A 27824-nucleotide genomic window follows, 5' to 3' on the forward strand; every position below is an offset into this window, starting at 1 on the left:
CCTGGCCGAGCGTGCAGACTCTTGAGGTGGAACCATAGCCATGTCCCATTAGTGTGAATAATAAATCCCATAAAGCAGTCTCATTATTCAAATTCACATTACTCAAAGTTATAATTGTATATAAAGTATGATAACTGGTTCTAGTCCAATGGAAAGATGCAGCTTTATCTGCTATTAATGTAATTGAACAGCAAAGGATAAGAAAATGCATTTCTGATTCATTTAGTACAAAGTAAAAGAATAGTTAAAAAAGCAAAATTTTAAAAATTAAAAGACGTTACTAAACATTAGACTTAAAGATAATAAGAAACCATCATTTTTTGTCACTTAAAAGATTTCAGTAGCACAGAACGTACTTTCTTCTCTGTCTTTAAATCTTTACACACATGCTGGAGGGTACAAAGAGATTGCCATCATATTCACATCCCAGTGAATTTACATGCTTTGATCAATGCTAGGGGTAGCATCTGTAATTTCTGGCTTCCCAACTTTGATAGCTCAAAAGATATCTTCAAATTCTTTGAGCGTGGATTCCTTCATTCGTACACTGTGCTTCTTGGTTGGGCGTTAACATCTAACACCTTCAAAGGCTTGTTTAAATCCAGGTTGAATTTATTCTGTCTGACACACTTCTGAGTTCTGCAAGGCACCTTTTTTAAGAATAAGCCAGTTTCACTCACATTAAATTTGTTAATCAGAGTATCCATTTCCTCCTTATCTCCTTGAGACACCAGGACTCACCAGATCGAAGTCCTTGCTTCCACTGCCCACTCCCCTGGCAATTTTAAATCTTGCAACTGTACTTGATACTGAATACCAAGATTTGTCTGGGTGGCTGCATTGCTCGCTCCATCCCTCTGAGGACTCTGGATCTTTCATAGCGGCTCCTTGGTCCTTGCAGCTGGTTGTGGATCACAAAAAGATGCTGCCGCTTTTCCTTCTCTTTTCCTTTTTGCTGCATGCTTTGTCATGCTCCATACTGACCACTGAGGTGTTCCAACACTCTCTTATCTTGGTTTAGAATGACTATGATGATCTGCATCCAGAAAGAGGACGTAGGACTGAATGTGGATCACAATATAGTATTTTCACCTTTTTTGTTATTTGCTTGCATTTTGTCTTCTTTCTCATTTTTTTTTCTATTTGATTTTTCATATGCAGCAAGATAATTGTAGAAAAATGTATAGAATTGCACGTTTAACATAAAAAAAAGAACGATTATGATAACGTTCATGCTGTTCAATTACATCAAATTTTTGCTCCAATGTTAACAAGTTTCTTTTTTTTTTTCCAGAGGGCAGGGTGGCTATCAATGTTTCCATCTAAGCTATTTTCTCTTTTGTCCATTTTTCAGGGATCTTTTTTAAAAGACACGAACACACAACTATTGGTACTTATGTAATGTAACAATGCATGGCGAGTGGAGATAGATGATGAAGCATATGTTAAAACCCCCGATTAATTCAGCATATCCCATTAATTGAATTCTAATGGTAAATGGCAACTGCTATCTTTTTACTATCTTCATTAAAAAAGAATTCTACATTTTTGGAAATCAAGTTAACCATGACCAAGTTGAGCTAGTGCTGTGTGGGGGTTTGGTCTAGTTCTTTAGCTAATATGTACCTGCTGGGAGAGGGTGGAGGGAGAGAGGGGAAAAGTTGAAAAAGAAGTTTTTGCAAGGGTCAATGTTGAAAAATTACCCATGCATATGTTCTGCCAATAAAAAGGTATAATAAAAAACAATAATATGAATCTGCTGCTAATCTATGCCCAGGGATTCAGCTAAGGCACCTCCCAGATGGAGAGGCCCTTCCCCACTGCCTCTCCATTCTCGTCCTCCTCATTCCTCTTCCCTCTGCAGATATTGTCCGTGAACAATTGCCCTCACCCTCCCTCTGTTCCTCTTACAGTCTTTTCTGCCTTCTAGTATTCACAGAATCCTGACCAGAAGATAATGCAATGCTGCTCACGCTTCTTGGTGACCATATCCAGGGGGCTGGTCAGGAGTAAAAGTTGGCCGGTTTCTTGCTCTCCCTTGACCATTCTGGACACTCCTCTGGCTGCCGCCATTAACTAGCTCTTCCTTTTAGGCTCACCACCTGGTTCAGATCCTTCCCCTCTCTTTCCCTCTTCCCCCCTTTCACAATACCACAGTAATTAATGCTCACCCTGAAATGACTTTGCATATTTCTGTCCTGCACCCACACGATGGAGAAATCAGTCCTAGCCTTTCCCTCTAATCCATCTCCCACACTTGTGAGAATAATATTCCCAAAGCAAAGGTCTGAGGTTCTCACTTCTTTACTCAAAACCCTTTACTGACCACCCATGAAAAAACTCATTCTTTTCTCTTAAACATTTCAAATTTATTATCTATTGAGTAACCCATCCAGCTAGATTTACCTATTTACTGAAGGCAAAGTGATCAGAATCATATCATAACCTAAGAGTCAGAATATAAACATGATCACACTCTTCCCCAGATGTTCCCTGTGCCTGCTGGAGACAATGGGCACTGAATGACAGAAACAAATACTGAGACACATGAGCAGGAAAAACCATTGACCCATTTAGGCCAGCACTCTACCCACGGCACTAGCTACGAATGACTCTGTGTGCTACATAAGCCTAATAAAGTACAAGTCTTTTGAGGGCAGACTTTTTGGTTTTCCTTTGTATCATTTCATTGTCTAGTACAGTGCTTTGCACAAAGTAGCTGTTTAAAAAAAAATGTTTGCTGAACTGAACTGAGTTCTCGACTTTTTCTTTCTCTCTTGAATTTCCCAAAGAACAAAGAGCTTAATGGAATAAGGTAAAAAGGGAAGTGGGGTGATGGGAGGAGACCATGGCAGGGAAAATGAAGGCCAGAGCAATAAAGACCAGAGGGAGGAGATGAGAAAAGCCAAAAGCTGCCACATTTATATCCACTTCTCTCCCCACTGACTCTGACTGTTTAGGACATTTATGAGGTGGAAGGAGAGGAGGAGGCACAGAGCATGGAGAGAGGGGAAAGAGAAGAAAAGAAGCTTGAAAGAAGTAAGGAACTGAAGAATGGTATTTCCGGAGTGCAGAGTCCTACGCACACATGGAGGTTCTGTTATTTTCCATAGCATGAAAAGCCCTTCAGTGAGAGAACATTGAAATGCATGTGTCAACCTCTGAACATGATGCTTTGTTTTTAGATCGACTTAAAAGCGACTGTTGCTTTAGGCGGTATTATCCATCTGAAGAAAGAAGAAACAATTCTTCCAGAGCTAGAAAATTAGATGTTAAGCACCCAAATAAAAATGTCATTTTGCTTAATACTAGTTATAAAATTAACAGCTTTATCAATACTTTCGGCAACTACATTTAAATTTAAAAGAAAATCCTCTCCAATCATCTTATGAGCTCCAGATGGGTAAAGAAAACAACAGAAATGAAGTTCATTTACCATTTACGTGAGAAGCACTTGATACAGCCCAGGGCCCAGCGTGGCTTTAGCAGCAGATGATAGAAGGGTTTGTTATAACTTCAAGGTGCTTCGGATTTCGCCAAGGTGAATTTCTTTTCTTTTTTTGTCTTACTCTTTATGTTGCTTTATCAGGAAAACAATGTTCTGGAAGACAAAAGGAAAAAAAGCTCTCTGTGTTCAAATGCCATCTATACATATCAGTTACTATAATTTTTCTTCCCAGAACGCTGCAACGGGCAGCATTCTTAGAGACCACGGGACTCAATACACTCATTTTATAGAGGAGAAAACGAGAGGAAGAGAGGGCACTAGTCCAAGGTCACAAAGAATTATAGTGTGTCATTAAATGAGATAACCCATGTAAATGGGTTGTAAACCTTAAAGCTCCATAAATGCTGGCAAGGATTATCATCACCATTATTACAACTAGAAAGGTGTCTCAGATCAACTCCTCCGGCTCTCAGCTTACAGAGAAGGAAACAGGCCTGAAATGAGATTTTCTTTGTTCCCAGTGCTATTCAGACTCTAAACCGCAAGAAACAATTTCCTGAAATACCCCCTTAATGCACTTCATTTTAGAAAAACCTCCCATTTTGTTTGTAAATTGGCTCCTACTTCAGGAACTCAAAATGCTTCTGAGGTTGGATCTCCAACCACTCGGGCAGCGCTTGGGACTTTCCAGTCTCTGTATCCAGGTTTACCCTCAGTATCTTCTAAGAGCTGGTTATACTAGACATGCTTCAGCATTAATCTTTTCAGAGATCACTGAACATGGGGATTTTTTTTTCAATATTATAAAAATGACAAGTAGGAAGAGCCAGCCACAACATTCAATTTTGGAATGTCTTCCCTAAGCTTTCCCCCCCAGGCTACAAAGAGAGATGCTACCAAATGTAAAAGTGTTTCTAAGTTAACTTCTGAAGTTATACACCATATGCTTCAATAATTTGAGGATTTGTGATTTGGTCAATTTCTAAATATTTGTAAAAAGCAGACATTCCAAACCCTTAATTCTACCCTGAGAGACAGTTCCCAGCCTTCATGAACAATGGCCAGTCACATTCATCACAGAGTGGTCATTTCTTTTGACACGGGCATCTCTGTACTCTGTACAATTAAAGACACAGCCTATTATCTGGTTGGTAGACAAAGCCTTTCCAGCACTGGGTAGGATCAGGCTGATCTTTTCTGTATTACTTCTGCAGCCTTTCAGAATTCTACCCAGAATATCTCCATCCAGGATGAGGTACTGGAGGTGAACCCAGTTGTGGGGTAGATTCAGAAATCATTAGATGTTGACAAACCTGTGATCTCGATTGTGCAGACTGCAATCTGTCTTCCATCTATTCTCTCCTATAAATCCCTGACCCAGCTTACAGGGAGCCCTTCCTTCAGACCTGCGGGCATTGCACGGACACAATTGAAGCTTGCTGGTGGACAGCCCGTTATCCCATACTCTGGATAAATGACTAGTCCATTTTCTACTTACTTTTCTCTTTGATAACAGCTTTTTTCTATGCTTTTGATATGCAAATCTTCAATAATATCACACGATAATCTCCTCATACCCACTATGGAATATACAGTTATGTGGCACAGTGGATAGAGAACTGGCCTGAAGTCAGGAATATTCATTTACTGAGTTCAAGCCAGTTCTCGGACATTTAAAGCTGTGTGGTCCTGGGTAAGTCACTTAATCCTGTCTGTCTGTTTTCTTATCTATAAAATGAGCTGGAGAAGAAAATGGGAAACCACGCCAGCATCTTTGCCAAGAAAACCCCAAATGGGTCAGGAAGAGCCAGACAGGACTGAAATGACTGAATAACAGAAACAAAATTTTAAAGGGCACCATTTTTTAAAAAGCGCATTTTGATAATACTAGGCCATCCTTTATTTTCACTTTTCCTCTATCAAAGCAGTGAGCAGAACCACTTCATTCACAGGTCTTTGCTAAAGCTGTTATGCAGCATTCATAATGAATATAAGCCAAGAAGACCATGAAGGTCATGTCGGGTTCTGCATCAGCTCTCAGATTTTGTGATTCTCCCAGTACGTTGGCCCAAGGTCTCAAGGAAATTAGTAAAAGAACCCAGGATTTCTGCTTCTCAGGACACTGCTTGTTCCATTACACTGGGATTTTTTCTATTCTTGCAATAAAACTCCTTGTTCTTCCAAGGAAGGGAAATTATTGGACTGCTTTCCCATGGAAGCTACAATTTTAAGTCTTTATTTTCTGAAGGTTTCATAATAATAGTCCAGGGAAAAATGAATGAAATCCTTATTGCTGAATGTCAGCATCAATACTAGCATTGCCGCCCCTCTCCAGCTCCGCTCTGGAGACCCGGACTGCTGCCCAACTGGTCTTGGGGTCACAATGGTCAGTGTTCATCATGTTCTAAGCCCGTGAGATGAAGGCCCTCCCCTCCCCTGTTACAGAAAAGGCTCCAGAGGGGAGGGATGTAGATGTGTGATGTGTGATTTCCTAATCCTGCTCGGGGGCTTCATTAGTGATTCAGGTTCCTCTGAGTCCAAGGGAAGCACTCTCCTGGAACAGAAAGGAAATTGGATCTGGAGCCCCAGGTCCCGGTTTGAATCTCTCCTGACACTGACTACTGTGTGACCAGGACCAACCTCCGTGAGCCTTGATGTCCCCCTCTGTAAAAGGAAGTGAATGCTTGTCCACCCGCCTCAAGCTCCCCCCAGAGTCACCCTCACGATTACCAGACTCCGGGCTTCCTTGTTCCTGGTGTGGCGAGGAGGCCCAGAACTTGGCAATCCCTTAATATTCATGTGGCTCGGATGGTACAAGGGTTAAATTTAGCAAGATGAACATAATGTCAGCTTATTTCAGGGACAGATCTGAGCACAAGCAGCACTGTGCGGGTGTTGGAAGGAGAGACTCTGAAAACCCTGAATGGCACAGTCAGGAGACGCAAGAGAGGCGGGCTCCCCACCAACTGCCAGGGGCCACCGAGCAAGGGCACACACAGAGGGGAAGAAACACCTGGGGAGGGAGGATCGGGAGTCTTCCTCCTTGTTCTCCTCACCAACAGTCTTCACGTGAACAATGTCCCTTCCACTTCCGAACTACGAAAGCTAAGGCAGAAAGCCAGGGCAGCCCAACACTCTTGGGAGATCACAGACACAACCCAGAAAAGCAGATGAATTGGAAAGCCATCAATATCCAATACAAGGACACATTATGAAGTCCGAAATGTCACCGCCTAAGAAAAGACTAATAGTTGTATCAAGTCCTCTTTGGGGCTGAGTTTCAGTTAGTACACAGATTTTGCTCAAACTAAATCCAATTTTTATATTGGCTTAAAAGAGAATTTTTTTCCACATGTAAATGCAACAAGGCTCCTTCTCCTTTTTCTTCTGGATTATGTCCAAGTGTGCTAAACAAACATCACAAAAGGAAGGAGGCAGGGAAGGCTTGCTTTCAACAACTGTCTAAAAGTAACAAAATCCCCTCCTCCTCCATTTATGCAACAGCCTCTAGATGAGTCACAATCTCAGGCCTTTCCCTCCAGCTTCCGTGGGGCTAGATTTAATGTGTTACAGACAGACTCAATCCTGAAAGGATAGAAGGATGAAGGGAAGGAAGGAAGGGGAGAAGAAAAGAGGAAAGGAGGGAAGAGGGAGGGAGGGAAGGAATGAGAAAGGAAAAGCAAACCAATAGAGAGAAAATGAATTTTGAAACTCAGCTTGAAGGAGCCATATATTCAGCACCAAACAACAAACTGAAAGCCTGTAATATAAACACTAGTAGCATAAAAGTAGCATAAGAATACAAGAGATATGTCATATTTAGCAGCAGTATTTTCTTTAGTAAGAAATAAAGACTGAAAATGAAAGAATCTCAGAACTGGACAGGATTTGAAAGATCATGCAAATTGCCTTGTTTTATAGGATCAGAAAAGGGAAGTAATTTATTTATGCAACTAGTAAATAGCATTTAATAAATGATTTAATAAAACCCAAGTCTCCTTTCAGCTCTGCAATGATCAGTTTAAGACACAGGTCATTCCAGAGCCCACTATCTCAAAGATAAAACTCAAATCCTCAGCAGACGCCAAAGGTTTTCCACATTCTGAGTCCAACTTTCACCTGCTCCAGCTCTGCCAAACAACAATTCCAAGTGTTCTCTGAGATCAGTTTTCCCTTTCCTGCCTCGGCACACTTGCCAACCCATCCGTCAGGCTCACAATGCCCACCTTCATCCTTGACGCTTAGGATTCCCATTTTCCTGCAAGGTTCAGCTTTGGTTCTACCTCTTCCATACAGACACACAATCCCATACCATGCAGCTCCACACTTAGTGTTCCCCCTCCTGAGAAGCACTGGTTTTTCAGTACACATGCTGTGCCCTTCCCCCTGCAATGGAAGCCCTTTGAAGAGAAGCTGTGTTCCATTTTTTGGTTTCTGGATTTCTGGAACCTAGCAGAGAATTTTGCAGATAAGAGGCTCTTAATATGTATTTAATGAATTAAGTTGGGCACAAAGATTTATTGATTCAACTGAAATCTAAATGTTTCTTAGGGGCAAAATCATGCAGATGACAAAGCCCAACTATCAACATCCCTGATGGGACTGTTTTCAGCTACCTTGTGTGAGAGATCTACAATCAACAACAAATTACCTGTGGCCAATTTTGTTCTTTCTTTCTGTCTTTCACAAACAAGTGGAAAATACAAATAATTTAAAACAGATGAAGTAAGGAAAAGAGCGACAAAAATCTGAGGGGCAATTATTTTCACGACTTTGCACAGTCTGGAGAACTGAAATTGTAACGCCCCCGGCTGAATTCCAAGTGAAGAAAAACTTCCCGCTATCTCCATACAAGTCTCCTTGGGCTCCCAGATCTTGGTGAAGAGGATGCATAACCATTAAGTTTTCATTTTCTCAGTATGTGAAAATTTGTTTCTGCCCACACCTCTTGTTCTCTTGCCAGCCCCTCTTTCAAGCCAACATATGACTAACACAAAGTCATCTCTTTAAGGAACAAAATGCTTATTCAAAGACAGTCAGAAACTAAATGACCAAGTTATTTTGCATACACTTTGGAAAGATTTTGTGCAAAGAATTTTAAGTATGGAATTGTACAGGCCCATTCTCCTTTAGAGACAATAGTTACTTCTAACTTGCATTAATTAAATGTTCTACACAACACTGTCAAGTCCAAATAGTTGGCTTTCTGGTTAAGGATGAATGAATTTCATTACTATTTTACAGACGTGAAACAATTGTTTGGTAGCATTTTCTTCTTCCAGTAGACATGATTTTTTCCCTTTATTCCTAATTTCCATACCATCAACTTTTAAACTAATTTTAATTAACAGTTCTCTGTAGATTACAGTTTCAAAATGAGGAAAGAGCTCAGCTTTTGGCTGCCCTTTTTCACTCTACTTTTCTGGTCACTTCCTCTGATTACCGGAGAGTCTCTTTTCTTCCTGGTGTCTGCCAAGTCCTGGCTATCAAATCAAAGAAGATGAATGTCAATTTACTTTCTGTCATCTTGAGCAGATCTTGACCATCCTGGGTCCTAGTTTTCTCATCTGGGAAATGAGAAGTTTGAAATGAGATGACATTCCAAGGTTTTGATGAGACCTGAATAGATGATTATACAACTCTAGAACACTTTATTCCCTCCAGAAGGATGGCTTGTGACCACCCCTTTCTTTTTGAAGTTCAAGCTGGGCTGGAATCTTTGCTCTGACACATAGGTCTATCAAATGTTGCCCACATATGTGGTTGATGGGGGTCTCCGGAGAAGGAGAGCTAGTGAAGGTTAGGTGGCAGCCATCATAGAGTGGAGAGAACACTGGGGGTGTGGGCTTAACTGAAATCCAAATGCTGTTTCCTGATGCCTGTGGGCTCCTGGGGTGCTACTTCCCTTTTACAGACCTCAGTTTTCCTCATCTGTAAAATGAAGGCTTAGTTGGATGGGACAATATTCAAGGTCCAGTCTGTCTCTAAACCCCATAATTTTGGGATAAAGTCACACTCACTCACATCCATACCCCGCCTCCTTTAGCCATCCCAAGCTGTTCCTAATTCTTCCACCATTTGTATCATATGACCCCTTTTGAAGAAAACAGTCCCCTGAGTTCAAGGGCCAGAGCTGCCTTTCATATTCTTCAGAGTGGAGGCTGTAGAGCCTTCTCCAAGTAATCTAAGATGTTGTGGAAGCCAGCCACAGAATCTTTCTAAGCAGGTGCCCCAATACCGCTCTGTGCCCTTGTCCAGGAGGCTCTCAGAGGGCCCAGGGAATGCAAAATCTGAAAAGCATTTATCAGCTGGTAAACATTTGTTCTGATGTCAACAAGTTAATGTGTCCTCATACTCTCAATTTAGTGCTACTTGAGACTTTTTCTACTTAAAAATGAAAGTGAGACAACTTTGTTGAAAATGGAAGGGAAAATACTTCTTAACCTAATCAATTTGCAGCTATTTGTACAGACTTTTTGAAGAACCAGGCTGCAGGTAAACTATTTGAAAAGGTAGGAATTGAAGTAGTTCTTGAAGTGTGGATATTCTATTCTAGAGAAACAAATTAATAATTCTTTTTCTCAGAGACACATCTTTAGCTCCTAAGGAGACCAATAAACATTTCTTTTGTTGGTATGATTTAAAATTATTTTTTAAAAAACATTTTTATTTAAAGTATTGAGTCCCAAGTTCTATCTCTCCTTCCTCTACCTCTCCCTGAGACAGTAAGCAATCTGATATAGATTATTACATTTTATACATGAAGACTCGAATAAAGAAAAATGAAAAAAAGCATGCATTAGTCTGTATTCAAACAATTTCATTCTCTAGAGGTGGGTAGTATGCTTCATCATGACTTTTTTGGGACTGTCTTAGCTCACTATATTGCAGAGAATAGTATAAATTATATTACTGAAAATGCCCATAGTCGTCTATCTTGTATATGATAGACCCAAAGATCCATTATTTGACAAAAACTGCTGAGAAAACTGGAAAACAGCATGGCAGAAATTAGATACAGACCAACATACACATAACATACACCAAGATAAGGTCAAGATGGGTACAGGATTGCAACAAAGATTTACACATAAAGTACAGTTATTTTAAATGGAATTTCTCTATCTGTTGCTGCTAGACTTTGTTGGTAATATATAAGAAGTGCTGACAATTTATGTAATTTATGTATATTACATAAATGTAGCTATGTTTATATAGACGTATCCAGCAACTTTGCTAAAGTTCTTAATTATTTTAAGTTTTTTTAGTTGTCTTGGATTTTCTAGGTATACCATCACATCATCTGCAAAGAATAATACTTTTGTTTCCTCACTGCCTATTCTAAATCCTTTAATTTCTTTTTCTACTCTTATTGCTATAGTTATCATTTTGAGTATAATATATAACAGTGATGTTAATGGGCATCCTCACTTCATCTTTGCATTGGGAAGGCTTCTAGCTTATCTCCATTACAAATACTGCTAGATGGTGATTTTAGATTAGTATCTTTTTTATCAAAAAAAAAAATTAAGGGAATTTACATTTAATCCTATGTTCTCCAGTATTTTTTTTTTTTGGTCCTTTTTTTTTTTTTTTTTTAAATTATAGCTTTTTATTTAGAAGTTATATGCATGGGTAATTTTATAGCATCGACAATTGCCAAACCTTTTGTTCAATTTTTCCTCTCCTTCCCCCCATCCCCTCCCCAGGATAGCCGATTGACCAATACATGTTAAGTATGTTAAAGTATAAATTAAATACAATATAAGTATACATGTCCTAACAGTTATTTTGCTGTACAAAAAGAATTGGACTCTGAAATAGCGTACAATTAGGCTGTGAAAGAAATTAAAAATGCAGGTGGACAAAAACAGAGGGATTGGGAATTCTATGTAATGGTTCTTAGTCATCTCCCAGAGTTCTTTCACTGGGTGTAGCTGGTTCAATTCATTCCTACTCCATTGGAACTGATTTGGTTCATCTCATTGCTGAAGAGGGTCCATTGGAATTGATCATCATATAGTATTGTTGTTGATGTATATCATGATCTCCTGGTCCTGCTCATTTCACTCAGCATCAGTTCATATAAGTCTCTCCAGGCCTTTCTGAAATTATCCTGTTGGTCATTTCTTACAGAACAATAATATTCCATAATATTCATATACCACAATTTATTCAGCCATTTTCCAATTGATGGGCATCCACTCAGTTTCCAATTTCTTGCCACTACAAAGAGGGCTGCCACAAACTTTCTTGCACATACAGAACCCTTTCCCGTCTTTAAAATCTCTCTGGGATATAAGCCCAGTAGTGATACTGCTGAATCAAAGAGTATGCACAGTTTGATAACTTTTTGAGCATAGTTCCAAATTGCTCTCCAGAATGGCTGGATGTGTTCACAATTCCACCAACAATGTATTAGTGTCCCTGTTTTCCTACATCCCCTCCAACATTCCACATTATCTTTCTCTGTGATTCTAGCCAGTCTGACAGGTATGTAGTGGTATCTCAGAGTCATCTTAATTTGCATTTCTCTGATTAATAATGACTTGGAGCATCTTTTCATATGGCTAGAAATAGTTTCAATTTCTTCAGCTGAAAATTGTTTGTTCATATCCTTTGACTATTTATCAATTGGAGAATGGCTTGATTTCTTATAAATTAGAGTCAATTCTCTATATATGTTCTCCAGTATTTTTAACAGGAATGGATTTTGTCAAAGGATTTTCTTTACATCTACTGAAACAATCATATCATTTCTGTTAGTTTTGTTACTGATGTTGCCAGTTTTGCTAATAGTTTTCCTAATATCAAAGTAGTCCTGCATTCCTGTTATAACTCCTATGTGGTCATAGTGTATGATCCTTGTCATGCAATGCTGTAACCTTTTAGCTAGTGTTTTATTTAAAAATTTTTTCAATCAATATTCATTAGGGAAATTGGTCAATGATTTTCGTTGTTTTGGCCCTTTCTGTTTTAGGTATCAGCACCATATTTGTGCTATAAAAGGAATTTGATAGATGTCCTTCTTTATCTATTTTTACAATTAGTTTATAAAGACTTGGCATTATTTGTTTTGAGTAGAATGTTTGGTAGAATTAGCTTGTGAATTCATCTAATTCTGGGAATTTTTTCTTAGGAAGTTCATTAAGGCTTGCTCAATTTCTTTTTTTAAGATTAAATTATTTATTTTTCTATTAATCTGAATAACATATTTTTATAGATATTCATCCACTTCATTAATATCATCATGTTACTGGCATATAATTGGGCAAAACAGATTATAACAATTGTCTTAATTTCCTCCTTATTGATAGTGAATTCACTCCTTTCACTTTTAGTACTAGTAATATAATTTTTTTCTTTCCTTTTTTAAAAAAAAAAATCAAATTAATCAATTGTTTATCTCTTCCCCCCAATAAAACCAGCCTTCGTTTCATTTATTAGTTCAATGGTTTTCTTACTTTCAATTTTATTAATCTCTCCTTTGATTTTCAGGATTTCCAATTTAGCAATTAATTGGGGATTTTTACTTTGTTCTTTTTCTATTTTTTTTTTTTTGGTAGCATGCCCAATTCATTCATCTGCTCTTTCTCTATTTTACTTAAGTAAAGCAATTAGCAATAAAATATTTCCACTAAGTACTGCTTTGGCTGCATCCCATAAATTTTGATATATTGTCTCATTGTTGGTTATTTTAATGAAATTATCAATTATTTCTATGGTTTGTTTTTTGAACTATTTATTTTTAGGTTTAAATTACTGAATTTCCAATTAGTTTTTAATCTCTCCATTTTCCCCTACTGAATGTAATTTTTATTGCATTATGATCTAGAAAGAATGAGTTTTCTATTTCTGCTTTCCTCGTTTGGTGTTAAGGTTTTTATGTCTTAAGGTTTGGTCATGTTTTTGTTTATGTGCCATGTCCTACTGAAAAAAAAAAAAAAGCCTATTTCTTTCTATTCCCATTCACTTTTCTCCAGAGATTTATCATATCTAAATTTTCCAGAATTTTATTCATCTCCTTAACATCTATCTTGTTCATTTTTTTGGATTAGATTTATCTAGTATTGAAAGGAGAAATTTGAGGTCCCCCACAAGTATAGTTTTATTACCTGTTTCTTCTTCTCGTAACTCATTCACCACCTTTAAAATTTTAGACATACCATTTGGTGCATATGTTTAATATTGATATGGCTTCACTGTCTATGGAATCTTAGAGCAAGATATAATTTCCTTCCTTATCTCTTTTAACTATATGTATTTCTATTGTTTTGTCTGAAATCATGAGTGCTACCTCTGCTAAAATCTGCTGCAGCCTCTTTCCTTCACCTTGTGGGTATCTCTCTGTTCTAAGAATGTTTTGTTGTTGTTGTTGTTGTTGTTTGTAAACAATATATTGTAGGATTCTGGTTTTTAATCCATTCCACTATCCACCTCTATTTAATGGGTGAATTTATCCCATTCACATTTATAATTATAAAAACAATTATTATCTATCCCCCCCAACCTTATATCTTAGAGGATAAGACAGATTCCTATATCTGAGTATGTATGTTATTCTCCCTTTGAGTCAATTTTAATGAAAGTAAGGTTCAAGCTTTGCCCACTATGCCCTTTCTCCCAGTCTTTTCCTCCATAGGAGGAATATTATTTTTATATGGGATAATTTACCCTATTTAATCTCTCCCCTTCTTCTTACAACTTAATTTCTGATTACTTTATTTTATTTTATTTTTTTTGATATCATCCTATCAAAGTCACCTTATATCCATACCCTCTGTGTGTATGTATGTATGTGTGTATATATGTCTAGTTGTTCTTATGATAATAAAGTTCTTATGAGTTACAAATAGTACCTTGTCATATAGAAATATAAACAGTTTAACTTTATTGAATTCCTGACATTTGCTCTTTTTTGTTTTTTGCCTTTTTAGGTTACTCAATTACAGTTGAGTCTAGTAATCGCAGGTCAAATTTTTTATTTGGCTCTGGTCATTAAATTAGGAATGCTTGATAATCTTTTATTTCATTAAAAATCCACTTTTCCCCCTGAAAGATTATAATCAACCATGCTGGGTGATTCTTGGCGGTAATCCTAAATACCTTTGTTTTCTAGGATAACATATTCCAAGCCCTCCAGTTCTTCAATGTGGAAGTTGCCAAGTCCTGTATAATCCCTACTGTAACTTCAGGATATCTGAATTGTTTCTTTCTGGATGCTTGTAGTACATTTTCCTTGATCTATGAGATCTGGAATTTGGCTGTGATGATGTGAGAGATTTCATTTTGGAATATCTTTTTAGGCAGTGACTGGTAGATTCTTTCAATTACTATTTTGCCCCTGGTTCTAATATATTAAAGCAGTTTTCTTTGATAATTTCTTGAAAGATGTTGTCCAGTTTGTATGTGTGTGTGTGTGTATTTTGTTTTTTGGATCATGGCTTTCAGTAGTCCAATAATTCTTATATTATCTCTTTCTATTTTTTAGGTCAGTTATTTTTCCAATGAGTTGCTTCACATTTTAAGAACTTTTTTGACTGTTTTAAATCATACCTTTACATCTTATAATAATTAACTTCCACTTATTCAATTCTAATTTTTAAGGAATTATTTTTTCAGTGAATCTTTGTATCTCCTTTTCCATTTGGCCAATTCTGTTTTTTAAGGAGTTATTTTCCTTGTTGAATTTTTTCCCATGCTACTGACTTCTTTTTTATGATTTTTTTTGTATTACTCTCATTTCTTTCTGCAATTTTTCTTCTACTTTTGTAATCTGCTTTCAAAAATTCTTTTTAAGTGCTTCCAGGAATTCTTTTTGGTCCTGAGACCAAGTTACATTTTTCTTTGAGGTTTCACATAAAGTCATGTTGACGCTATTATCTTCTTCTAAGTTCATGCCTTGATCCTCCCTGTCACCATAGTAACTTTCTGGCATCAACTCCTTTTTGTGCTCATTTTTTTCCTCCCCTTTTTTGTGTTTTTATATGAAGCCTGGGCTTTGGTCCTGTATTGTCCCAGGCTTTATGTGCTGGGCTTCAGAGTCTTACTGCTGGCTTTCTACTGGCCTTCGGGGCTTAGCACTTTGATCCCACTGGAGGGTAGGCTGGGGGGTCGGGAGTAAGGAGGGGGAGGTCTTTCTGCTGGGTTGCTATTAGAGTCTTTGAGGTGGCTGGTGGGCCCCGGAAGTTAGGCCTATTGCTGGGTTGCTATAGAAACGGCCCCTCTGATAGCAATCCAGGAAGCAAAGTCCTGTTGCTGATCTGCCCCAGGGTAAGTCCCTGCTGCTGGGTTGTTCTGGAAACAGGATCTCTCTGCTGGCAGGCTCGGGGGAGGGGGGGGGCAGCCTTCACTGTTGGCCAGTCCTGAGGCTTTACTACTGGTCAGGGACATGCTGTCCTTGCCTAAGGAACTGCAGGTTGGCTGGAGGGCGGGTCCTCACTGGTAGGTCGCCCCAGGCTTGGAGCCCTATTTCAGGCCCCTGGCTGTAAGGCTGGCTGCTGCTGCTCTTGGAATTCACTCCTCTTCCCCTCACCGTGAGACAGAACCTTTGCTGTTGCTGCTTTCATGCTTTTTAACCCACTGAGGCACTTTTCTAGTTGTTTAGAGAGGACATTGGGAGGGCTCCAGAAGGTTCTTCTTTCAATCTGCCAACTTGGCGCTTGAAGTCTTGGTATAATTTTTAAAGGCGGATTCTGCAGAAAAGTTGGTTTAGATGATTCTATTATTTCCAAGTTTATTTGGTGGTGGTGGGATTGGCGCAATAATAATGACAGCTATCACGTATATAGTACTTTAAGGTTTGCAAAGGATTTAACAATCCCAAGGGGCAGGTACTATTATAATCCCCATTTTACAGATGAGGAAACCAAAGCTCATTAAGCGACTAGCCCAGGATTACATGAAAGCTATGAGGCAGGACTTGAATTCATGTCTTCCCAAGTGAATCCAGCACCCTAGCTCACTTTGATCTCAGCAAAGACTACAGAATACACAGATTTGACATTTCAGAATTATAAGGAATTGTATAATCTACAATTATATTATAGATATCATTCAATCCAAAACTGACTTTGAGAAAAATAAAACTCAAGCCCCAAGACATTTATCAATCCCCTACTATGCCCCTGGCAGCAAGGTAGCTCTGTGGATAGGGAACAGAACAAATCACTTCCTCCTGTGTGCTTCCTTATCTATAAAAGGAGCCAGAGAAGGAAAGGGCCTGCCCCTCCAGGATCTTTGCTAGGAAAACTTTAAATGGAACACACCTGAAAGAGTGGACAACAGCAATATGCAGAAGATACAGAGCCTGAGGGAGAAAGTGTAATCACCTTCGATTTGCTAGTCCTGGGATCTTACTCAACTCCACCAACATTTATTAAGTGATGGCTATCTGAAAGACACTGTGTCATGAGCTCCACAAAGTCCACAAAAAATCACTCCACAGACATGGATTGAGCATCTCGCAGGTGCCAGACACTGTTAAGGGATTCAAAAAGGGACCAAAGACAGTCCCTGAACAAGGAGCTCACAAGTGAGTGGGGAAGAGAGCAAACAAACAAGTATGTACAAACACAGCACAAATGGAAACAGGGAAGGAAGGCACAAGAGTGGAGAAACTTTGGGGAGTTTCCTGTGGAAGGTGGGGTTTCAGCTGGGATCTGAAGGAAGCCAGAGAAGCAAGGAGGGGGAGGGGGAGGGGAGAGCCTTCTAAGCTTCAGGCAAAGTCAGGAAAAATATCCAGAACCAGAGATGGAGAGTCCTGTTTATGGTCTAGGAAGGACCAGGGATGTCCAGGAGCAAAGAAAAGGGAAGAGGGGGCTCAGTTCTGAAGAGTTTTGTGTTTGATCCCAGAGATTTGACTGAAAAGAGCGATCTTCTGTCTGGTCCCTGTGGAGGCTGAGTCGGGGCTGGAGTGGAAAGAGGCCTGAAGCAAACAGACCCACCAGGAGGCTCCATGTATCCAGGTGTGGGGAGATGAGGGCCTGCACCACACCTGGCAAAGGTGAAAGCAACAGGCCTGGGCTTGGAGAGGCAGGAAGGAGACAAGGATGACTTGGGGGCATGATAAGGACCAGGAAGGGAGGAGGGAGGAAGAGCTGGGCGTTAACATACGAAGTTCTGCTCCAGATTCTAGTTTAAGATGTCCTCTAGTTTGGGGCTGGGCAGGAAAGGCAGACTTGAAAGTCATCAGCTGGTCCTTAGATCTGTGGGAGCTGCTGAGGTCAGCTGGTGAAGCCTTAGGGAGGGAGAAAAGAAAATGGCCCAAGAGAGAACCCCAAGAGAAAGCGTGATCTGGGTGGGAATCCAGCCAAGAACACAGAGAAGAAGCAATCAGAGAGATCCCCAAAATCCAGAAAGAAGAGAGAATGAATGACCAAGCCAGAAGGGTCAAGGAGAACAAGAATTGAAAAATGAAAAAGTCCCTGCCCTCCAGGAGCTTACATTTCATTCACAAATACAAAGGTATACATGGAAATAAAGGAAAAGTATAAATAGTATATGAAAAGAATATATGTATATGAAAGGGGGATGTATATGAAAAGAATATATGTATATGTATATGAAAAGGGGATGTAAGAACTGAAGGGACCAGGAAAAGGTTCCTATCTGAGGGAACCCTGTCTCTGAGAAAACTAGAGATTCCAAGAGACGGGAAGAAAAGTACACTCTCCAAAGGGAGACCTGCATGGACAAAGGTGAGACAAAGGGAGACAAAATGTCCTTGTCTCCTATACTGGATTAACCAGGAGGCTAGCTTGGCTAGAAAGGGAGGGATATGATCAAAAGTTTAAAAGGCAGATGGGAGCCAGCCGGTGGAGGGTTTGAAGTTCAAAGCAAAGGGGGGTACATTTCATCATTAGAACAATAAGAAATGCAAGATGTTTCATTTGAGAGGTGACATAGTCACATCTCTTTTAAGAATATCATTTTGAGGTTAAATTATTTTGAATTACAATCCTAAATAACCAAATAAAATGACCATTACATACATATGAGCAGAGGGGGAGGAAATGATATGACACAACAAATTACACAGAGCATGCCTTTTTTCTTAAGGATATAATAAACTCAACATGTATCTTTCAAAGCAGTCATGCTTACATGGGATTCCTTTTGGCCTTCCTTCTCATTAAAAAAAAAAAATCGACAACCCCATTTCTAGATCCTATTCACTTTCTCTAGCCTCCTTCCTCCTGAATGGCTAAACTTTTATAACCAGCATGCATAGTAGCGAAAACAAATTCCTGCACTGGCCAGATCCAAATTGCACATCTCTTTCTGTCAGTCAATAAACATTTCTTAGCACCTATTATATGCCAGACACTGAACTAAGTGTTGGAATGCAATGAAAAGCAAAATGGCAGCCCTTTAATGGGAGAACACACATCAACAGCTGTGCACAAACAAGTGATAGCCAGGTTAAATGGGAGGTGATTGCAGAGAGGAGACAATCACCTCTTCACCAGGAGGTGGGCAGCATGCTACATCACTGATACTGGGGTTTTTTTGGGTTGTGTTGTTATTGTTTTTATCCCTACACTGATCATGGCCCTTAAGTCTTTTAGAGCTATTTTGTTTGGGCTTGTGGGTTTGCTTGGCTTTTTTACATTGTTGTTACTGAATAAATTGTTCTCTCAGCTCTATACATTATACTCTATCAGTTTACAACATCCTCCCAGGTTTCTCTAATACCTTCCCTTTTGCCATTCCTGATAGTCCCTATCCCACATTTTATTCAGCCATTACCCACTTTATAGATAGTCCATTAGTTTCTAGTTCTTTATTGGAATATATTTGCATAGTGGGTTTTTTTCCTTCCTATGATTTCTTAGGGATATAGATTCAATAGATCAAAAGATATGAGTTTAGTGATTTTCTGAAAATTGCTCCAGATTGCTTTCTACCAATGTGCTCCCCCCCCCCATAACCTCTCGAACATTTGTTGTTTTCCACTTTTTTCATCTTTGAAAATCTCATGGGTGTTAGTTAAAAACTGAGCTGCTTTAATTTGCATTTCTCTAATAGTGATTTGGAACATTTCTTCTTATTTCTTTTGATAGTGTAGTTTTCTTCATTTGCTTTCTCATGTCTTTCAATCGTTTATCAGTTGGGAATATATCTTGTTTCTAAATTTTTGAATCAGTTCCTATATTTATCATGAAAATAAGACCTTTATTAAAGAAACTTCCTGTTTCTCCTTTCACATTTCCCCCCATCAGTCCCCAATAAAGATTTCCCTTCTTATAGTAATTATTGTTTATACAAAAGCTTTTATATATTATAGAATCAAAACTATCCATTTTATATCATGTGATATGGCTTCTCTAAGAAAGACTGCTTGTTTAATAATGAAGTCCTCACTATTCATAGTTCTAAAGGTAATTTCTTCCTTGCTCTTCTATTTATGAGGTGATTCCCTCCCACGAATATAAATAGCTCATAAATCAGAGGTTATTAAATAGATAGCTATGTACCACATATATTTTTTAAAAAGACACATGCATCATGTAACTAGTTAGAGTTAATCTTAGTATATGGTGAAAGGTATTTCACTATACTTAAGATAAACTTCTTTCTATTTTTTTTTCCAGCAGGTTTTATCAATTAATGTGTCCTTATATGTGTTTACTGAACACTCGACTACTTATTAGCTTTGTTCACTTCTATGTGGTGCATAATTAATCTGTTCTGATTAAACTCACTCATTTTTGAATAGCATCAAATCACTTTGTTGAGTTCTGTTCTGTAGTGGTTTGAGAAATGGTACTGTCAAGCCCCCTTATTTCCTGTTTTTTATTGCCTCAAAATTCTTGACCTTTTGTTCCTTGAAATAAATTTTTTAATTTTTCCCGAGCAGACAATCAAAGGGAGGAGGCACTACCTAGGGGGTAGGGTTGGAGCTTTTATCCCTAATGCAAATTCCCTCCCACCACTGACCCTCATCCTTATTGGCTGAGGATCTTACATTCTAAACATGGGAACTATCCAAGAAATTGAACTTGACCAACAAGTACATAGGTGCCCATATTTGGCTGAAATAGGGAGGATAACAAGAAGGGGGACTTAAGTATGCCCTTAGGGGGCTAACAGGGAGGGAATAGCTGGAAGAGACTTTAAGTATGTCCTTAAGGTAGCAGGGAGGAGACACTTTAAGTATGCCCTTGACTTAAAGTCCTTCAGGCCTACTCAAACTTTGAAATAGATGAAGCCTTACTCGATTTTCACAACTGCCTTGAAAGATCTCATTTTATCTCGTTCAAAGGCAATACCAATGGATTGTCATACCAATAGATATGGCAATGAATAAATAAATGAATTACATAGTTTCATAATTTTTATTCTGGTGGCTTAGCTTAACATGAGAAATGAATACTTCTCCACTTAGACATGTGTGCCTTGTAATTGTATTCCTATGATTCCATATAGTGTTTTATATATATATATATATGCTTCCAAATATTTTATACACACACACACACACACACACATACATATTTACATATTTATTTATATATATTTTGTAGTTATTTTGAAGAGAATGACTATTTCTATCTTTCCTCATTGGGTTTTATGGTTAACATACAGAAAATGTTGGTGTTTTTACCTCGTTTTTTGGCCCTGACTGACTGCTATACACTAGCATTCCTAATACAATATGCCAGACAAGAGCACTAATAAAGGCCTTCTTTGTTTTACCCTTGATCTTAATGGAAAAGCTTCTAGTTTATTCTCATAACAGGTACTGCTGGTTCTCAATTTCACTTAGATATTGAATAACATCTTAAGGAAAAGTCTATTTATGGCTATGAATTCTAATGTTTTGAACAGAAATGGCTACTGAATTTTGTCAAAAAGGTTTTGCATCTATTGATATAATCAGCTGATTGTTACTATTCTTGTTATTATATTCTATTACATTTAGAATTTTCCAAATATTTAACTAAACATGCAGCCCTGGGATCGATTGTCTACAATTATATTGATATCCTGAGGGGGTTAGCTGAAAAACAGTGGTAGGTTTTAGGACAGAGGTACTTTTGATATCTGTAGTCAGGAGCAGAGTTGGTAGAGAAATGAAAGCTGGCTAGCATTAGCCCCCCTCAAAATGCACACTTTTTGGAGGAACGCACTACTGGGAGAAGGGGAATGGTCAAGTGGAAGCATCTTCTAGAATGGGAGTCCATAAAGACAGTTAAATATTCCAGGGAAAGGAGGCCCCAGGTGCTGAGAAAAGTTACAGGATTGAATAGCAGCTAAGGCATGGTTCTGAAGTTTGGAAATCAAAAGCAAAACTGATAGGGGAAAGAAGGAAAGAAAGGCAAGAAGAATAATCAGCCTAGAAGACATGGGTAGGGACTTTAAATGATAAATTTTTTTTAAATTTTATTTTATTTAATAATAACTTTGTATTGACAGAATCCATGCCAGGGTAATTTTTTACAACTTTAAATGATAAATTGAAGAGCCAATATTTAACCTAAAGGAAATGGAGAAGAAAGCTGTGGTTAGGGCTTTAGAACGACCACTCTGGTACTGGTAGGAGACTGGAATGTTTTGTTTTTTTGAAATATGTTCTTTTTATTCAATCCTAGCTGTTAAATAATTACATAAAACTACAGAGAGGATTAATTTAAAATTTGTAGACCAATTAGTTTCCTACTTCTCCCATAGTAGTAGCATTTTTATCTTATTTTAAAAACATACTAAGGACTTTGATTCATTCAAATGCAATGAGTGCAAAGTGAAAGTTACATTAATCATATCATCCAATAATAATGGACATTTAATTAAAGCCAATCAATGTTTCTTTACAAATGTAAAGCACAAAATAATCTATTTAACAAGAAGATTTCAAATCAAATAAACTCAATGAAATTTGCATTCAGAAACTGAAAAAACTGAAAAAGTACACAGAAATGGTCTGTGTATTCCCCCAATTCCTCTCTTGGAAGCAGAGATTGAGACCTTGTGGCTGCACTGTTAGTTCCTCCACCTAACTTGCATTAGGCACAGCCTTGGATAGTAGAGTGAACATAGCTCTGAATGCTAAATGGATTCTTTACTTTGGCCAATAAATGGCAAGAACAATCTAGTAAGCTTTAGAAGGGAAAGTTTTTTTTTTCTTTAAATGTGTGGTAATAGTCTTTCAAACTGATCATATCTATACCTTTATATTTTAAAGAAAAAAACAGAGAAGAAGCAATGCCCACAGGCCTACAAAGTTGGCCATAGACAAAACAGGAGCTTCCTTATCATTTTCCATGTTGTATTTGTTAATGAATAGTTGTGAGAAGTAAAATTGCAAGGTTTTGTTTCCACAGTTAACTTTCAGTGTCACAACCTCTTCTCTGTTGCTATGGTAGAAAAGAATGTGTTATCGGCTTTAGAGTTTGAACATAGGATGATATGGCAAGGGAGGGAGGGAGGGAACATGGAAACATATCAAGGAGCGCATGTATTGGGAGTGTCAAGAAATATCAGATTTTGGAAGGGTCTCCCTCCAAGGAAATTCTGAGGAGAGCATGAGAAGGCAGGAAGAGATATGGCAGCAGTATATAACTGCTGGTTCTGGCTTCTGTAAAACGTGTTTGTGCCCTCTCAAAGGGACAGAGAGCCTGCTTCTTGCAAGAAACATATAAAGCCTTCCCCCACTTACTCCAAGAATTTGGGTCTTAAGTTTTTTTCAAACAGTTTTCAACATTATGGGTCAGCTTTGTGCAAACTTCGATTGTAAAGCGCTTCATTTTGGAGTAATGACCAGACATTAATCTTTCAGGTTGTGAGAAGGCAAACAAGGCTGAAAGGGAGCTTGGAGGTCAGACAGTCGAACACATGCTTCTAACGTATCCCCAAGTGGACATCCAGCCTTTGCTGAGGGTCCTCCAGGTAAAGCGACACCCTAGGTCCTGAGGCTGCCCGTTCTACGACTGGGGTTGGCCTTTTCCGAACGATGGATGCCCACAGATCATGGACGGGTATCAGTCACTGAGAAGATGCCAGCCAAGCCAACAGGAATGGTGCCAAAGGAATGCACCCAACATTCTACAAAAGGCAGGAGGGCGTGAGGGGCAGAGAGCCCATCCAGAAGTCAGGGAGGCTCAAGTTTCCTCTGAGACACTGGCCGAGGGACTGTGGACAAAGTGTTCAATCCAGGCAACCTTCACAGTCTAAACAGAAAAGCAGCATCGCCTAGCATTGGGCCACAAAGACCCCAAGCCAATGAAATCACAGTCTCCTAAGAACAGGTTCAGCTTAAACAACTAATTGTCAATGGCCAGCAAGTCATTTTTAAAGTGTCTCTTATGTGTCCAGCACCACGCTGGACGCTGAGGATAGAAAAGGGCAGACGATGCTTCCTGCTCTCAAGAAATGTACAATCTAATCCCACAGCGAAAGAGGCTGAACCCACAGAGCACAGCAAGGTGGTTAATCATCTTTACAAAGCCCTAAGGCTGCGACTGAAAACCACCGGGAAGGCCATTAGAGTAACCAGGGGAAAGACAAGGCTGATGCAAGACCATGACGAGTCTTTGGGAGACCTGAGGCACCCCTCCATTGCATTAGTTCAGATACAAACACCAAAGGCTCTATGGGCCTTCAAAGCCTCCTTCCACCTTTCCAGTCTCCTTATGCCTTATTCTCCAAGGCAGACTCTTCGAGCCAATGGCACCGATTTCCTGACTATTCCATGAACAAGGCCTCCCATTTCTTAGCTCCGGACATTTTCTCTAGCTGTTCCCCTGAAATACTCTCCCTTTCCCAACTACTGATCCCCCTGACTTCTTTTACGTCTCAATTAAAGTTTCACTTTCTATATTTCCTAATCCCTCTTAATTCCAATGCCTTCCCTCTTTTAAATATTTCCTATTTATCCTGTAAAGAGTTTACCCTCTCTGTTTCCATGTTGTCTCCCCTACTCAGCTGGAAGCTTCTTAGGGGAAGGGAACTGCCTTTTGCCTCTTTTTGTGTCTTCAGCACTTATCACGGTGCCTGGCAAAGAGCAGAAGCGCAATAAATGTTTGCTGAATTGAATGAGGTTATTACTTCATACTAGGGATTATCTTCAGGCTGCCAAGAGACCAAGGCCTGGCCCTTACAAAAGAAGGTTGGGAAGGTTTAGGGACCCAAAAGAAAAAAAAGTTTTTAAGAGCATCTGTAGGTAAGGGTATGATAATTTATAGAAGAGAGAGAGGAAAGTCAAAGGAGGGAGGGACCCCAACTGGTCATTTTTTGGGTCCTGATTGACTTCCCAAGAATGCAAATAGCAATCATTTCTGTTCTGGCCAGAAACCCTGAGCGTTTTTCCTCTCAGATTTATTTATTTAGTTGTGTGGGCTTTTGTTTTTTTTTGTTTTTGGATTAGGTGAAAGGCCATTTTTTGCTTCAATTTCTACTCGTCTTAATCCCTAAATGGGTGTGACCTCAGTCAAACTGAGACCTGCTGAAGACCTTAGGACCAGGTCTCTGACTCCCAGAGCCATCCAGTCGTCCTGATCTGTATCTGGCCACCGGTCCCAGAGAGCTCTGGAGGGGAAAGTGAGGCCGGTGACCTTGCACAGCCCTCCCTCACTGCAGTCCAAGGCACTTCCATGTCACGGCCCCACTGCCCTGATGTCAGGGTCTCTTCCAGAATGAAGGACAAACAACAACAGAGAGAGCCAAGCTACTGAAACGTCCCCCAAAGAACCACGGTACAGCTGGTCTCACAAGCACAAGTTAAATGCTGAGAACCAACAAGGGCTGCTCAGAGACACTCTTAGATGGCCTCTCCCTTCTGGACATCATTTACAGGCCCAGTCACGGGAATGCTGGTAGAGGGCCATTCTGTGAGAAGAACGAAGTCCCTGCCCATGCAGAGCATCAGCAGCAGGATGGGGCCACTGACGAGGGGCAGAGCAGACAGAGAATGAGTCCTCACCTGGGAGCCGGAGGACCTGCCGCAGCACTCCTGTCCCTTCTGACCCAGTGCCATCACCCAGCCTCCCGGGGCCTCTGTTCCCTCCCTGTCAAACAAGGAGAGCGGACCGAATGGCCTCTGAGGCCCTTTCTAGCTTCAAATCGATGGCCCTATAAGTCTGTACAAAGGAATCTTAAGAAAAGCAGACTTTGATACTGAGAGCTGGCCCGTTTTCTAGGCCAGACCTCACAGTAAAGCTGTTTCTTACAGTTCCATCCCACCCCCGCTCTGTCCTTTGCTGTTTTCCTTACTTTATTAGAACCATCTGGGCAAGCCTCCCCTGGCAGTTTCTTAAGTCTATGGAACTGGCAGATGCAATTTATCAGCCATTTCAAAAACTTTAAAAAAGATTTAAGAAAGAAATTTTGTAGTGTTTAAATTTTAAAGGAACACATTTCCAGTATCAATGGACAAAGGATCACATCATGTGTTGGTGGTGGTGCAGGGGTGAGGGGGGTGTGGGAGGGAGGGGGATTTCATTTTGAAAGGGAAATGCTGCTAGAAAAAAAGTTTATGAAAAAATGTGAGGCTCTACTGCTTAGTTTGGGGAGTTTTCTTTTTTCTTTTTAATTAATCACTGATTTGAAACAAACTGAAATCAGTGTTTACAGAAAGTTACCAAGGTAGAACAGTCTGTATTTTTACACCATGGAATCAGTGGCTCAGAGTATCTCTAAAAGATGAGGGATAGAAATATGAAATAAAGTGTTTGCCTGAGTACTGTACTATGGATTAGTTCTAGTAAGGAAAAGAGATCAGGCTGTTTCATTTTTATAAAGACACAACTTACCTGAACTGGTCATTTCACTTGTTTTTATACTAAATTCAAATCCTACATATCCCAAGTTCCTTAGCTAGAAAGCTGGAGGGTGTGGTCCTGGCTAATACCAGGGGCTGGGGAAGGGCGCTTCCTTTTTCAAAATTTGCATCTTTACCTATAAAAATGCTGAACTCAGTGATTTCTAAGGTGCCTTCAAGGTAGTGCAATGTGTGTGTATGCATACATACAAACTTCTGTCCATATATGTAAAGGCAGGCAACCCTTTGGGAAGAAGTGGTAATGAGTAAGCTTTGGTAAGCATGGCGAGGAGGTCTTCGGATGACAGATTTAAAGCTGGATGGGTTGTTAGAAGTCATTCAGTACAACAACAAATGAGAAGTCAGAGTCTACACGACATTATGCATCTTGCTCAAGTACATACCGGGAGTAAAATGACAGAGATTGAATTTGAACCCAACTTAAGAGCCACTCTCCAACAGATAAATGGTCACAGGATATGAACAGGCAGTTTTCAACAGAAAATAAAAATGAGCTGAGAATTACCATATCAAAAAACCCCCACACTAAATCACATATAAAAATTCTAAATAATTAGAGAAATGTAAATTAAAGCAATTTCAAAGTTCCATTCATTAGACAGCAAAGATGGAGGGAATGAAGGATAACAGGTGCACAAATTCAATGTTGGTAGATGTGGGGGAATTGCTCCAGCCATTTGCAATACAATTTAGAGACATGCCTCAAAGTCATTAAGCTGCTAGTTCATGCCCTTTAACCTCATGGCCTTTAACCCAGCCATAGCACTACTATACCCCCAAAGAAATCAAAGAGGGAAAAAAAATTAATGTGTACAAAAATGTTTCTATAACAAAGTGGGGTACAGAACTGAAAGGAACCACAGAATTCTAGCCACTACTTTTTCAGTGAGTTTAGTACATGGCTCATGTTACCTTTGCAAAATAGTACACGATTGGTGCTATTAATATCTCCATTTTTTGGCTGAGGAAACCGAGTCAGACAGAGGTTAAGGCACTTGACTAAGATCACACAGCTAGCACAGGGGTCGAATTTGAACTTGGGTGTTTCTCACTCCGTGGCCAGCCACCTAGCTGACTAGAAAGAGAAGAACAAAAATGGTAAATGGCTAATGAGAAACTGAAGCCCAAGATAAAGAGATAGTCAAACAGAACCCTGCTATCCTTAGTGACTGGAAGGTCCTTTTTTAGATGAATTACAACTTCAGGTATTGAAAGAACCAGCAGATAGCCTCAGCAAAACAATGTCAAAAATACATGAAACACTGGAAAATGGGAGAGGAACCTCAGGCCTGGGGAAGTTAAAATATTGCCCCAATCTTGAAAAGGAGAAGGACTGGAATAAGGTCTCCCCCCTCTAGGTCAGTAAACTTGGCTCTGACTCCTAACAAAATTCCAGAGCACATCATTAGAGAAATGGTGAGTGATCACCTGGGATCTTTGTAATCAAAAAGACAGCATGACTTCAACAAAACAGTCATACGATACAAACTGTTTTAAGTTTATTCAAATGAGTAGAGTGAGGGAATTTCATAACTATAAGAGTATATCTTAACTCAAGGAGAGAATGACAATAAGATGCGCTATTCCTGTAGAAAA

At 39.3% G+C, this 27824-nt stretch overlaps 1 protein-coding gene across 3 annotated transcripts in view; it reads right to left on the minus strand.

Moving 5' to 3' along the window:
• The window catches only part of PEAK1 (pseudopodium enriched atypical kinase 1), a 254170-nt gene that overhangs the window by 121886 nt on the left and 104460 nt on the right, over nt 1–27824 (minus strand). For all 3 annotated transcript variants that reach the window (XM_051982512.1, XM_051982513.1, XM_051982511.1), the window contains exon 4: nt 3437–3601. The gene's annotated coding sequence lies outside the window, so the exon portion shown is untranslated. The remainder of the gene's footprint in view (nt 1–3436; nt 3602–27824) is intronic.

The sequence above is a fragment of the Antechinus flavipes genome, chromosome 2, assembly GCF_016432865.1.
Source record: "Antechinus flavipes isolate AdamAnt ecotype Samford, QLD, Australia chromosome 2, AdamAnt_v2, whole genome shotgun sequence".
Classification (NCBI taxonomy): domain Eukaryota; kingdom Metazoa; phylum Chordata; class Mammalia; order Dasyuromorphia; family Dasyuridae; genus Antechinus; species Antechinus flavipes.